Consider the following 15,746-nt stretch of genomic DNA (forward strand, 5'->3'; position numbering starts at 1 on the left):
ACACCGCTCGCTCAGCATTCTGTTTACTGCCACTCTGTGTACCTCGCTCAGCCACACTATATAGCATTCTGTTTACTGTTCTGTGTCTGCTGGGAATAGTAGTACACCGCTCGCTCAGCCACACTATATAGCATTCTGTTTACTGCCACTCTGTGTCTTCTGGGAATAGTGGTACACCTCTTACCCGCCACTGTATAGCATTGTGCTCTGTGTCGGTGCTGGGAATAGTGGTACACCGCTCACCCGCCACTGTATAGCATTGTGCTCTGTGTCACTGCTGGGAATAGTGGTACACCGCTCAGCCACACTATATAGCATTCTGTTTACTGTTCTGTGTCTGCTGGGAATAGTAGTACACCGCTCGCTCAGCCACACTATATAGCATTCTGTTTACTGCCACTCTGTGTACCTCGCTCAGCCACACTATATAGCATTCTGTTTACTGTTCTGTGTCTGCTGGGAATAGTAGTACACCGCTCGCTCAGCCACACTATATAGCATTCTGTTTACTGCCACTCTGTGTACCTCGCTCAGCCACACTATATAGCATTCTGTTTACTGTTCTGTGTCTGCTGGGAATAGTAGTACACCGCTCGCTCAGCCACACTATATAGCATTCTGTTTACCAGAGCCGGGACAAGGTCCTCCAGCACCCAAGGCTGAGACACCAAAGTGCGCCCCTCCATCCCTCCCACCCCAGCCGTCACACGCTGATTGCTCTTAGACTAAGAGGCACCCCAGGGCCCCCGACACTTTAATCTATAGTTATCTGGCTTGTAGTCACTTCCATGTATCTCTTTTTCTTATTTCTTTCTGCTTCAAACACAAGTAGGAATGACAGCTGAATGAATTGTGCGCCCCCTCCTACACTGCGCCCTGAGGCTGGAGCCTCTCCAGCCTATGCCTCGGCCCGGCCCTGCTGTTTACTGCCACTCTGTGTACCTCGCTCAGCCACACTATATAGCATTCTGTTTACTGCCACTCTGTGTCTTCTGGGAATAGTAGTACACCGCTCACCCGCCACTGTATAGCATTGTGCTCTGTGTCGCTGCTGGGAATAGTGGTACACCGCTCAGCCACACTATATAGCATTCTGTTTACTGTTCTGTGTCTGCTGGGAATAGTAGTACACCGCTCGCTCAGCCACACTATATAGCATTCTGTTTACTGCCACTCTGTGTACCTCGCTCAGCCACACTATATAGCATTCTGTTTACTGCCACTCTGTGTCTTCTGGGAATAGTAGTACACCGCTCACCCGCCACTGTATAGCATTGTGCTCTGTGTCGCTGCTGGGAATAGTGGTCCACCGCTCACCCGCCACTGTATAGCATTGTGCTCTGTGTCGCTGCTGGGAATAGTGGTACACCGCTCAGCCACACTATATAGCATTCTGTTTACTGTTCTGTGTCTGCTGGGAATAGTAGTACACCGCTCGCTCAGCCACACTATATAGCATTCTGTTTACTGCCACTCTGTGTTCCTCGCTCAGCCACACTATATAGCATTCTGTTTACTGTTCTGTGTCTGCTGGGAATAGTAGTACACCGCTCGCTCAGCCACACTATATAGCATTCTGTTAACTGCCACTCTGTGTACCTCGCTCAGCCACACTATATAGCATTCTGTTTACTGTTCTGTGTCTGCTGGGAATAGTAGTACACCGCTCGCTCAGCCACACTATATAGCATTCTGATTACTGCCACTCTGTGTACCTCGCTCAGCCACACTATATAGCATTCTGTTTACTGTTCTGTGTCTGCTGGGAATAGTAGTACACCGCTCGCTCAGCCACACTATATAGCATTCTGTTTACTGCCACTCTGTGTACCTTGCTCAGCCACACTATATAGCATTCTGTTTACTGCCACTCTGTGTCTGCTGGGAATAGTAGTACACCGCTCACCCGCCACTGTATAGCATTGTGCTCTGTGTCGCTGCTGGGAATAGTGGTACACCGCTCACCCGCCACTGTATAGCATTGTGCTCTGTGTCGCTGCTGGGAATAGTGGTACACCGCTCACCCGCCACTGTATAGCATTGTGCTCTGTGTCGCTGCTGGGAATAGTGGTACTGTATAGCATTTCTGTACTGCCACTGTACTGCTGCCAGTCAGCGTGTACTGTAAGGATAAGTGAAATGAGGAAGAAATCCGGTGAAAGAGGGAGGGGCAAGGGAAGAGGTGTTTCCCCTGACTGTTCACGTACAGGCCACAGGGGAGCACCCAAGAAAACCCACTCAATACCGCCCATGTTGTCCAGGACAACAACCCTCACAAATCCAAAAGAACAGGACCAGATAATTACTTGGATGACCTCTCAAGCGTCCAGCAGTGGGTTAAGCAGCACCAGCACATCACGCACGAGGTCCGAGTCCTCAGCCAGTTACAAGGAGCCAGTGGGCACAAAGCTGACACAACCGGCAGCGACACCACGCACACAACTGCCAGATAACCAGTCCGATGAATTACCTCAGGACACAATGGGGTATTCGCAGGAGCTATTCCCAGACCAACAAACTTCCACCTTTCAAAGGTCAATGGAGGAACAGCCAGAAATGTTGTGCCTGGATTCACAACCATTAACTGTGGGAAATGCACCGCGCACTGAAATACAAGGCGAGTCCGAGGAGGACTCGGAAACCCAAATCCCAGAGCAAGTTGGGCAGGAGGGGTTGCAATTGCAGGAGGTCGGCCGACAAGATCTGGAAGACGACGTTGGAGTGAGCTGCGCAGAGGTTGTTCTGGGGAGCTCTACTCCACGGCGGCGGCCCCCCACAATGACATATGACGAGTTTCAGGAGATGGAAGAGGAGGGTATGGACAATGTGGACAGAGACCCAGATTTTGTTTGTGAACGAGAACATCGCCGTCGTAGCAGCAGCACAGATGAGTCTGTTGAAGAACCCACTGCTGCACGAGTTCGCCTTGTGCCACAAGGTAGGCGGCGCGCAATTTCAGGCACCACAAGCGTGGAAGTTCAAGTGAGAGGCAAAAGAGGAGCAAACAGAAATCGCCAGCAAGGCAGGTGCTCCAAAGTCTGGGCTTTCTTTGAAGACTGCACTGAGGATGTTACCATGGCGATTTGCAAGGTGTGCAAGACCCGCCTGAGCAGGGGGAAAAGTATTAACAACCTCTCCACCACCAGCATGAGCCGCCACATGCTATCCAAACATCCCACTCTGTGGGCAAACACGGCAGGACAGGGTACCAGCAACACTGCCTCCCTTGGGTTCACCAGACTCACCACCAGACCCGCCTCAGCAGCAGCAGTAGCCCAGCCATTGCGTGGTTCACAACATTCACAAACATCAGACGACGCTGACACTGTCACTTTCCGGAGTAGTGCTCTTGAGGTCTCCCAGTGTTCATCAAACACAACAACCAACAGCCCTTCCGTGTGCAGCGCTACGGTTCAGTTGTCTGTGTCGGAGATGTTTGAGCGCAAGAGGAAATTGCCAGCAAATGACCCCCGGGCCGTGGCAGTAACAGCCAGCATAGCCAAGCTTCTGGCCTGCGAAATGCTGCCATATCGAGTGGTGGAGACAAACAGCTTCAAGGGCATGATGTCAGTGGCCATCCCACGTTACGTGGTTCCCAGCCGCTACCACTTTGCGCGCTCTGCAGTGCCTGAGTTGCATGAGCACGTGGTCAGCAAAATAACCCGAAGCTTGAAGAATGCCGTTGCCTGCAAGGTTCACCTCACCACTGACACCTGGACGAGTGCGTTCGGCCAGGGTCGATACATCTCCCTTACCGCACACTGGGTGAACCTTGTGGAGCCTGGCAGCGATTCCTCACCTGCTACGGCGCGGGTGTTGCCTACGCCGCAAACAGCTGCACCGCCGTCCCTCCCACTGGATAACAACAGCAGCACCTACCTCTCTGACTCCTTCTCCTCCAACGCATCTCAAAGCTGTACCTCATCCGGAAATGCTAACCCAGCAGCAGTAGGATCATGGAAGCAGTGCAGCACAGCTGTTGGCATGCGTCAGCAAGCGTTGCTGAAGCTGATCTGCCTTGGGGATAAGCAGCACACAGGGGAGGAAATTTGGAAGGGAATAAAGGAACAGACGGATTTGTGGCTGGCACCGCTGGACCTGAAACCGGGCATGGTTGTGTGTGATAATGGGAGTAATCTCATTCGCGCTTTAAGGTTGGCTAAGCTGACACACATCCCTTGCCTGGCGCACGTGTTGAACCTAGTAGTTCAGCGGTTCCTGAGGACATACCCAGGCGTGGCCGATCTTCTGTTGAAGGTGCGTCGAGTGGCCAAACATTGTAGAAATTCCAGTACTGCTTCGGGGGCACTCGCCAAGATGCAGCAGCGCTTCAATCTCCCCCACCATCGATTGCTGTGTGATGTCCCTACGCGCTGGAATTCTACGCTGCACATGCTAGCCCGCTTTTGTGAGCAGAAGAGTGCAGTGGTCCAGTACATGACGGCGCAGTACCGAGGCGCATCCGGACAGCTGCCAAGCTTCTGTGGATCCGATTGGGCCAACCGGTTGGACCTCTGCCAAGTCCCCCAAAATTTTGAGCAATCCACGTTGCTTGTGAGCAGTGACAACTCTTCAGTCAGCATTACCATACCATTGCTGTGTTTACTGAAGAGGTCAATGTTGAAAATCAAGGAAACAGCTGTCATGATGCAACTGGGGGAATCTGAAGGAGAAAACGATCAGCGTGATGGTACCAACATCAGGCCATCCGCCTCAGGGAACACTGGCCCCAGCAGCTATGACGAAGAAGAGGAGGAGGAACAGCTGGAGTTGGAGCAGGAATTTCATGCCACCACTGACGAGGGCCAGAGCGGTGCACGTTGGACTTCCACAATTCAGCGCGAATGGTCAGCAGAAGCAGACCAGGAGGAAGGTGACGACTATGATGCATCACAACAACTATCACAACGCTCACAAGAGGATGATGAGGATTCTGGTAGGACTCTGGCACACATGGCTCAATTCATGCTAGACTGCATTGAACGCATTGAACGCATTGTGCGCATTCTGGACAACACCAATTACTGGGTTTATACCCTTCTGGATCCACGGTACAAACACAATGTTCCAAAACTGCTTGAAGAAAGAGTCAGACAGGTCAAAATGGAAGAATACCAGCAGGGCCTTGTGGAGACTTTAGAGAATAGATTGACATCCTCCCCCTCCTCTAGCCAGTTGTACGCCGACAGACTGACTTCCGCAAACCCAGGACGACCAGGAGGGCAGCAAACAACGCAAGCCGCAGCTAGTGCCCAAAAGGGAATGGTATCAGCAGTGTCCTTGGAGTGGGAAAATTTTCTGACACCCATGCAGCAGCAGCCCACTGAACAGCAAGCGTGCAGATCCACCTCCAACACCGATCGCCTGGAGAAGATGGTCAAGGACTACATGTCAGATGACGTAGCTGTGTCGAACAATCCATCTGCACCCTTCAACTATTGGGTATTGAAGCTAGACACCTGGCACGAACTGGCAATGTACGCAATAGAGGTGCTGGCTTGCCCGGCAGCCAGCGTTATGTCGGAACGCTGTTTCAGTGCTGCCGGAGGCATCGTCACAGATCGGCGTATCCGCCTCTCCACAGAAAATGCAGACCGTCTGACTCAAATTAAAATGAATCAATCCTGGATTGGAAATGACTACGCAACACTCCAGGACCCCAACCAAGTAACATGACCAATGAACATCTGGGATGGTGTAGCGTTTTTTCGGTCCCTGTTTTTTGAACCTCTCATCTGTATTACATTTATGACTGCATGGCGGCAAAAAGCATTGCTGCTATATCCGCACGCTTTTTGTCCTCATGCAAGTCCTGGGTTGTTGTGTCTCAAAAAGCATGGCCTTCTCCTCCTGCGCCTCCTCCTGTTCCATCACGTCTGCTGCTGCTGGGTTAGCGTTGCCGCGTGGTCCCTGTTTATTGAACCACTTATCTTTATTACATTTATGACTGCATGGCGGTACAAAGCATGCTATCCACACGCTTCTTGTCCTCATGCAAGGCCTGGGTTGTTGTGTCTCACAAAGCGTGGCCTTCTCCTCCTGCGCCTCCTCCTGTTCCATCACGTCTGCTGCTGCTGGGTTAGCGTTGCCGCGTGGTCCCTGTTTATTGAACCACTTATCTTTATTACATTTATGACTGCATGGCGGTACAAAGCATGCTATCCGCACGCTTCTTGTCCTCATGCAAGGCCTGGGTTGTTGTGTCTCACAAAGCGTGGCCTTCTCCTCCTGCGCCTCCTCCTGTTCCATCACGTCTGCTGCTGCTGGGTTAGCGTTGCCGGTCCCTGTTTATTGAACCACTTATCTTTATTACATTTATGACTGCATGGCGGTACAAAGCATGCTATCCGCACGCTTCTTGTCCTCATGCAAGGCCTGGGTTGTTGTGTCTCACAAAGCGTGGCCTTCTCCTCCTGCGCCTCCTCCTGTTCCATCACGTCTGCTGCTGCTGGTGCTGGGTTAGCGTTACCGGTCCCTTTTCCTGGAACCTCTTCTCTGTATTACATTTATGACTGCATGGCGAAAAAAAGCATGTTACCTGTGCAAAGAAACATGACATTTTCCACATTTAAAAGACAGTTTTTCCTTTGAAACTTTACAATCAATTTTCTCAAAAACTATAAGCTCTTTTTCAAATATTTTTTTCCCTCTTGTACCCACTCCCAAGGTGCATGGCGAACGTTCGCGAACCCGAACATCTAGGTGTTCGCCAAACACTATACAGTAGGTAGTAGAAATCTGACATTACCGACAGGTTTTGGGTTAGTTCATCTCTGCATGGGGGATTCTTAGCACGGCCTTTATTCTTTATAAAGACATTGGGCTCGATTCACAAAGCGGTGCTAACCCAGTTAGAGACCACGCTGGTGAAAAGTCAGTTTAGGCGTGATAAGTTTAGGCGTAATAAGTTTAGGCGTGATAAGTTTAGGCATGATAAGTTTAGATAGGTTTAGATCGCGCGCAAAGTCCCGCACGCAAAGCAGCGCCATTAAACTCTATGCGAAGTGCAGCAGACTTTGCTAGCACAAAACTTTTGATCAGCTGTGCACTGCGGTGCTAACCCAGTTGGTGCTTAAACTTATCATGCCTAAACTTATCATGCCTAAACTTATCACACCTAAACTTATCACACCTAAACTTATCATGCCTAAACTGAGTTTAGGCATGATAAAGGGCTTTTCACCAGCGTGCTAACTGTTAGCACCGCTTTGTGAATCAGGCCCATTCTCTAAAAATGAGTTATACAAAGATTCTGGCCAACCTCCCTGCTCGCTGTACACTTATTTGGTAGTTGGACAGAGCAACTGCCATTCGCTAAGTGCATTTGAAAATAAAGAAAACCGTCAGAACACCCCCCCCCCCTCATGAGAAGATGGGCTAGTCCAAAATCTGTTGGTAATGTCAGATCTCTACTACTTACTGTAAGTGACAGCAACATAGGAGAAAAGTAATTTAAGGCTAATTTTACTCTGGAAGAAACATACTTCATATTTGTATATGTTTACATGTATTTTAACTTTTAAGATTTTCACGACAAAGGAACTTTAAGTTTATCTCACCTTTGGTCACCAACTCCAGCAGTGCCCTCCAACCAGAGACTGCACTCATATGACTGCTGCTGGTGGTACAGCATATCTGACCCATCTTTGCTTCAGTGCCATCTCCAGTGCATTCTTTACACTTATTTCTCTTAGTAGTATCAACAGGATTACTTTAAACTGCAGTATTGTAAAGCAACACGGTGTCACTGACTGTAGAATGATGGGAAGATCTCCATGGTATTGTGATTTCCTGTATTCATGTTATTGTCCTCTCTGTTCTGAGTAGGCTGCATCTCCTGCCCATCCTGATGGTGGCGTATGATTTATCTCTGCATGTTTGTCTTCAGTGACACGTTCTGACTTGTTATACTGAGTGCCTATCTGTGTGTACAGACCACTCTGCTCCATCAGGTTCCTGAGTGTCTCTTGTATGTCACAGCAGCCAACCTTGCCAATGGGTGCCAATTTCCAAGACTTAACCACATCCCCAATGATTCATTATTCCAAAATAGTAACTGATGAAGAACCCCAGCACTGTCTGAAAACCAATATTTAGTGAGCAATGAGCAAGGCTGCACACTACATGTTACAGGTAATGATAATGAGCATGATAATGAGATCCTATTAAAACAGGTTGTATGCAGCTTGCAATAGGGTCAATCAAGTGCACTATCTGATTATTTTGATTGGTCAGTTTCAGTCTGCACAAAGTTTTGCATTAAATTTGCATCATCAGGTATGACCTGTCTATCTCAAGCCTACGAGACTCCACCCCCATCCTTTTTCTCCAGCAGTTAATAGACTCTCATACAGAGGGTGGAGAAAGTGGCAAATAGTCTATCTATCTATCTATCTATCTATCTATCTATCTATCTATCTATCTCTCTCTCTCTCTCTCTCTCTCTCTCTCTCTCTCTCTCTCTCTCTCTCTCTCTCTCTCTCTCTCTCTCTCTCTCTCTCTCTCTCTCTCTCTCTCTCTCTCTCTCTCTCTCTCTCTCTCTCTCTATATATATATATATATATATATATATATATATATGCCTCTACTGAGCACAACACATGCCAATCACTTGACAGCTGTAATTGTGCCCAGGAGTACAGAGGACCTTAGCAACTTCCTAATTGCACTAATGTAATCCGCGCTTAAAATCTCATGTGATCCTATAATGTCCTTTGCACGGTGGAGCGCTGCATATAAGGCCACCCTATAGTCCCATGCACATACAATCCAATTCACGAGGCGCTCAGTGTTCAAGTAGTGCCTGCAGCAATCCTAGGCCACAGATCCTTTTGAGACACTGCACACCTTTATACATTAAAAACAGATCATAGTGAAGCTTGAACAACTAGGTGGATAATTCACCACTGCAGTGTGCTCTGCCATAAAACAGACAAATTGGAACATGAGGAGCCAGCACCAGGGTCATGGGTTTACACCTCCCCTGCTCACCAGATCTGTCTCTTGTACAAATAAACCAGGTTGCTTATCCTAGCTTCCATGTATCAATATCCCCATAGTAAACCTTGTTGTATTAGCTTATACCAACAACAAACAACAACAAATAACATTTGTAAAGCACGTTTCTCCCGTAGGACTCAAAGCGCTTAAGCATGGCTCAGACCATCGTGGTACAGAGGAAGAATTTTATAAGTCCGGAAATGCCAGGCTAAAGAGGTGGCTTTTCAGTCTGGACTTGAATAGCTCCAGGGATGGTGCTGTCTTTACTGGGTGTGACAGGGAGTTCTAAAGAGTAGGGGCAGCATGACAGGAGGCTCTGTCTCCAGATTTTTTGAGGTGCACTTTGGGAGTGACCAAGTTTATAGAACTTGCTGATCTGAGGTTGTGAGAGGTGTGGTGCAGCTTCAGCAAGTCCTTCATGTATGCAGGGCTAGATTGTGCAGTGATTTGAATGTCAGCAGTCCAATCTTGAAGAGTATTCTCCATTCTACTGGTAGCCAGTGCAGTGAGCGAAGGATCTGGCTACCACAATCTGGCAGCAGCATTCTGCACTAATTGCAGGTGGTGCAGGTCCTTTTTGGGGAGAGGCCAGCATAAAGGGCATTGCAGTAGTCCAGCCGTGATGTGATGAAGGCGTAGACTAGGGTTGGAAGATCCTCTGGGGGAATCAGATGTTTAATCTTTGCAATGTTCTTCAGATGAACCAGACCTCTCCATACATTGCATACACCTCTGTTTAAATCATCAGCAATTCGGTATACCTCAAAACAAAGCAGTTCCCATGTGTAAAATCAGCGCAATTTATTCAAACATTAGCAACAAATATCCATTAAAAGCAGTTAAAAGCAATAAACACACCACATATTCACCATCTTTGCAGGACAGTCCCAGCAGCGGCTATCAGCATCTTCCTTTCTTATGCAAGTCCAGCGTGTCTCTCTAAGCTCCACCCTACTGGTTTCATCAGCAATGCTGACTCTTCAGGGGTAACTTCCTGCCATGGGCGAAGTGTTCATTTGTGTGGGACTTAGTGGAAGAGCGGGAAATTTATAAATTTCCTAGTTGCAGGAAATGGTTAAATACATTTTTTTTTCAGGGACTTACCAGATAATGGCATTGTTCATTACAGTAAATTAACTCTTCATAATTACATGCTTAATGCAGGAATACGTGCACAAATAGGATCCCATGTGCAGTGGGATGAAACTTATATTTCATCTGTGGTCTTAAAGGAATACTTAAGTCATTTAAAAAAAAATGACTTTTACTCACCTGGGGCTCCCCTCAGCCCCCTGCAGCTGAACGGTGCCCTCGCCGTGTCCCTCCGATGCGGCTGGTCTCGCCGGCGGCCACTTCCGGTTTGGCCGTCACCGGCCGACAGGCTGGGAACGCGGCTGATTATCCGCGTCCCCGGACGCAATAGCATTGTAGAAGGTGCTATTGCGTCCGGGGACGCGGATAATCAGCCGCGTTCACAGCCTGTCGGCCGGTGACGGCCATACCGGAAGTGGCCGCCGGCGAGACCAGCCGCATCGGAGGGACACGCCGAGGGCACCGTTCAGCTGCAGGGGGCTGAGGGGAGCCCCAGGTGAGTAAAAGTCATTTTTTTTAAATGACTAAAGTATTCCTTTAAGCAGCATAACACTAATACAGGGTATTAAAAAAAAAAGATATAGTTTTGAAGCTTAAAACCTATACTTCATGTATAAGCTAATTTATAAGATTGCCCTTGCAGTACTGAAATTGTCAGGTTGTGTTTAGCTACACTAAGCTATGTAAACAATGCAGAAAATCCTCTGTTGTATCCAGGGGTAAGCAGAGAACTTTTCTTTACTTTACTTTTGTACAGTAATTACTTAATTACAAGACAATCTGATCAGTTCTCCTGCAATCACCAGCAACCTTATCAATAAGCTTCAGTGAAATGTAACTTTGCCTTGAAATGTAATGACATGAAATGACCTTGAAATGTCTTTTTATATTTTTCTATTTCTACTCATTTTTTGCTGTGTTTGTTTTAGAGCAAAAATGTTCATACCACTTTAATATATTCACTGTCCTTATGAATTTTCTTTGTTCCTTCTTCCTTTTGCTATTAGACATATATATTAAAATCAAATAGAGCTTAGGCAATATCATAAGAGATGAATGCACTGTGCCTATTCATAGATGCAGAGGCGGGGGTTGGGAGTCAGAGGTTATCGTTGTCTAATCGTGCTTAGGTTGGGGGTTCTATCAAACTGTTGCTATGGAGGTCCTATGATTGGGAGTGTGGCCACCGACTGAGCATGTTGATAAAAGGAAGGGAATGAGTTTTTAATGTCCTCCAAACTCACATTCCACTAAACCACATGGGACAGATATAATCACTAATCTTCCGTCTATCAATCTATGAGTGGCTGTTGCCTCTATCTAAGCAAGGCAGCTGATTTAGCCATTCAGACAACTAGTTTTTTTACTAGTGCATGCCATGCAAGAAGAGGTTATATTATATACCAAGTACAAATGAAAAGCACTGTGATGAGGTGCGTCATAAAAACACAACAAGGTATGAAGCAAAGCCTCCCTCATTCTTCGTTTGCAGGCAATAATAATGGAATATCTTAATCTCTTTTGCAGAAAATCGGAATGTCACAACTTATTTTGGTGGTTTGCCGTCTACAGTAGCCAGTGCGCCATAGTCCCCCCTATCCCTCGTTATGCATTATACAACGTTATGTAAATAATGAAAATAAAATAACTCACCCCCAGGGGGAAGCAGACAAGCCACCACCCCATCCCAGCTAGACTGGATGACCCATTCTCTCAATGAAGGAAGAAGATTAAAAAAGAAACACATGAGGATGAATGATCCAACCACTCTCGGAATTTTCCACTGTAAAAATGAGTATGAAGAATGTCCAGGCAAACTTTATTTAAAGAGGGCTTGGATGCTTTCCTTGCATTGAAGGGAATCCACGGCTATAATTACTACATAATTCTCAATTCTCAGGAGAGTTGATGCAGGGATTTGCAGTATCTGACTGCCATCTGGAGTCAGGAAGGAATGTTTCCCTTTTAAGACTAATTGACTCAGGCCTTGTAAGGTTTTTCACCTTTCCCTGGATCAACTATGATATGTGTGGTTTAGGATTTTTTCCCCCTTCTAGTTGAACTTGCAATTCAAGTGCGGCTGGCACACCAGTATCAATAATCAAGCGGTTTATTGTATGCACAACATGACAATTGTTTCGGGGCCCCGGAGGGTCCCCTTCATCAGATAAAGTGCAGACATACCAATGTATGTCTGCACTTTATCTGATGAAGGGGACCCTCCGTGGCCCCAAAACAATTGTCATGTTGTGCATACAATAAACTGCTTGATTATTGATACTGGTGTGCCAGCCGAACTTGAATTGCTGATACTGGACTGATGTTGCTTCTGCATCAAGTCTTAGCACCCAACACCCACGGCAAGGTGTGCCTATCCATAACCAGATACTGCATTCTAGTTGAACTTGTGGACGGATGTCTTTTTTCCCACCCAAACTATGGTACTATGAGTTCACCCATGTCTAGGATTGTGTATCATGCATGCCAAGCTGTAGTGATTTGGTCTATCTGGAGTTCATGGAGCCTACTATGTGGCATTCTCTTATTGAAAGATAATAAAGTGTAACATACAAAAAGCTGCTCATAATAGATTGGACATAGCATATCAGTGCATTCTCTTCTTGATGACTTTGCCCAGACGGGTGTCCTGCAATGGGAGTTGGAGAAAAAAGCAAAGTAGCGAGCAATAGTAACATTAGATTTGGAAGCAGAGTAATGGCACATCTAGGGTGTAAACAAACCATGATTCTGTAGTAGATGTATATTAGGACACAGGAGTGTAAAAATGGCCATTGCAGGGGGGGCCGGGGGACTAGGGGGGCCACTCCTGTACAGAGCAGTAGCAGCAACTACTTCTGGCAGTAGGAAGATCCTCCTCACTCCTCTTCAGTTTACAAGTGCCATACAGCCAATCACCAAATAGCTACAGAAGCACATGGCGATTGGCAGTACAGCGCTTGTACACTAAGGCCGGCATCACACTGTAGATTGGCGGAGTGGTGTGGGGGCCACAACGCCAAAAAACAGGCCCTTCGGGGATTGGTACGCGGTAATCCACGTATGGCATCCGGCCAAACAGGAAGTGATGTTCACTTCCTGTTCGCCAATCGATGACGTGCGCGGAAGCGTATTTCTAAAAAACGCTTCCGCGCATGTGCAACGCAGATAACTGTGGCTGGTTTTTTAAAAGTACGCACGTTGCCATAAACTTACATGACTTCCGGTCTGACAAAGATTGCCACGCGGTAATGTAAGTATTGAAGCGCGTTAGATATGGCACTTCCGGTGCAGCGTACCGCAACTTGGGGAAATGTGAACTCCCTCATAGAGTAACATTAGGCTGAGGTGTAGTGTGGTAAATTTACTGCACCACCTCAGTGTGAAAGGGCCCTGAAGAGTGAGGAGAAACTTGACAACCCCAGAAGCAGGTCATGTTACTCCATAATCTCTCAATTCATGTCATGTGACATCGGGAGACTGGGAGAGAGGCTGCTGCACAGTGATCAGCTGTGGGACCACTGCGGTCACCCTTACCATTCAGACAGGACTGGATTTACCATAAGGCACTGTGGGCACGTGCCTACAGGCGCCTGATGATAGAAAGGTGTTCACTCCCCTCCTCAAGTGCCTCCCTCCCTGCTCCCTCCTTCCCTATGCAAAAACTCGATTAGAGTGTAAATGAGAGGTTACTCACTTGGTTCTCGGCATTACACTGACCAGATCATGCTTCAGTCAGGGGCACCACTAGCTACTTAATACTGAAGGTACCTCTGGCTTTCTAATGCTAAGGGACATTTGTAGCTATGATGGGCAAGGGAATTAAGACAGAACTGACAGCTGGGCCAGCCAGCACACTTGTGGTGCAGTTCAGCGGGGTTTGTAGGTTAATGGAGGGCGAAGTGTAGGGTGCCAGGACATTTGTGCCTATAGGCTCTCGTGATGTAAATCCGAGGATCAAATTTAGATGTCGCCAGTGCCTTATGCCTACATTGTGCCTCCTGAATCAAATGATTCAGTTGGCTTTATGGCTAGGACCAGCATAGCTCATGAATGGGTGACCAAAACATACACTCTTTAGGCCACTTTCACACATGACAGAATTTGTATGTGAATTTCATTTTTGCTAATTTCCATTTGCTGCACATCTAATGCAAGTCAATGGCGATTGCACGTAAAAACGCAAAAAGTGTTGCGAAAAAACGGTAAGCGCGGCTGTGCTATGACTTAGCATGGTTTAGTGAATCAAGCCCTTGTTGTGAGTTTTTCTCATCCAAATTTTCTGCAGAAAAGGACAGCCTACATGTATGCTCTTTTTCACAACGGACATGAAAATCACGAACATTGCAAGTCAATGGACATGCAAATTGTCACATTCCGAATGCGGGAAAATACGCACAGGATGACCAAAGTTTGCTTAAATAAGAAGGAAAGTACTAGCAACACCTCCAAAAACACCCCAAGCATCGCTGCTTTGGGAAACCCACAGGAAATAGAGGGAACTCAGGGAGGAACAAGAAGTTATAGCTTTAACCTCCTTAGCGTTCTGGACGAGCTGAGCTCGTCCAGTAATGCCGCAGGGCACTGCTCTGGCCCCGGTGGGCCCGATTTGAATATTTTTTTTTTAACATCGCAGCCGGCGATCCGCCACTACCTGACGCGTAACAGCCCCCCCCCCCCCCCCCCCCGAGACCCCTGCGCAGCCTGGCCAATCAGTGTCAGCCAGGCAGCGCTGAGGGGTGGATCGGGACTCCCTGTGACGTCATTCCGTTTATCGCCATGGCGACGGGGGAAGCCCTGAAGGAAATCCTACTCAGAACGGGATTTCTGATGGGCATGATCGGAAGGGTGGGTGGGATTCAGCAGGGAGGGGGGTATCATGTAGCTAGCGCTAGGCTAGCTACATGATAAAAAAAAAGAAATTAGGTAAAAAAAAAACACCCGCGGGAAATCGGAACGCCAGGGAGGTTAAAAAAAATCCCACTGCAAATGGATATGCATAGGAAAAATAGTCAAAACCCCACATGAAAATTTGCTGACACCATATGACAAGCAGGAAGGCACACTTACTCCATGGACAGTGAGTAGCAAAAAAAATCTCCTTTCACTCCAATTAGCCTTGCCCAGGAGACAGCAGTTAGTAAATAAAAGGCACTTGCTGCTCTTTCCAGAAAATTGAAACAAATTAGAAAAAAAAACCTCCTGAGGCAGTTGAGTAGACAGAGCACCTGAACAGAAAGGGGCACTGAGTGTGTCTGCAGATGAACTGCTCAGGCTCTGCAAAGGACGATTTGGCAGTGCTATCCTCTACCTTTTATTTTATCCACAGTCACATACAAGCCTAGTATGGTATAATAATAGATAATTATAAAAGTTATATGTATGAGTTACAGGGCCTTGTAGATCACTCCATGATGAAGTGTTTGATACACTGGTTTCCCTTTTGATTATACAGACTATATTTTTGTGTGTTACGTTCTGTTCACCAACCAGAGTTCACTGTTTCGGCTCCAAGTAAGTATTATTTGACTCAACCGCTAAAAGCATTGCTGGCAGCAAACTGACAAGAGATTTTAATAACATTTAATTAGAAAATGGTGTGCAGAAATAACTTACAGTACGTTAAACCAATTTTCAATGTAAGTTTATTTTTTCTT

The sequence above is a fragment of the Hyperolius riggenbachi genome, chromosome 1, assembly GCF_040937935.1.
Source record: "Hyperolius riggenbachi isolate aHypRig1 chromosome 1, aHypRig1.pri, whole genome shotgun sequence".
Classification (NCBI taxonomy): domain Eukaryota; kingdom Metazoa; phylum Chordata; class Amphibia; order Anura; family Hyperoliidae; genus Hyperolius; species Hyperolius riggenbachi.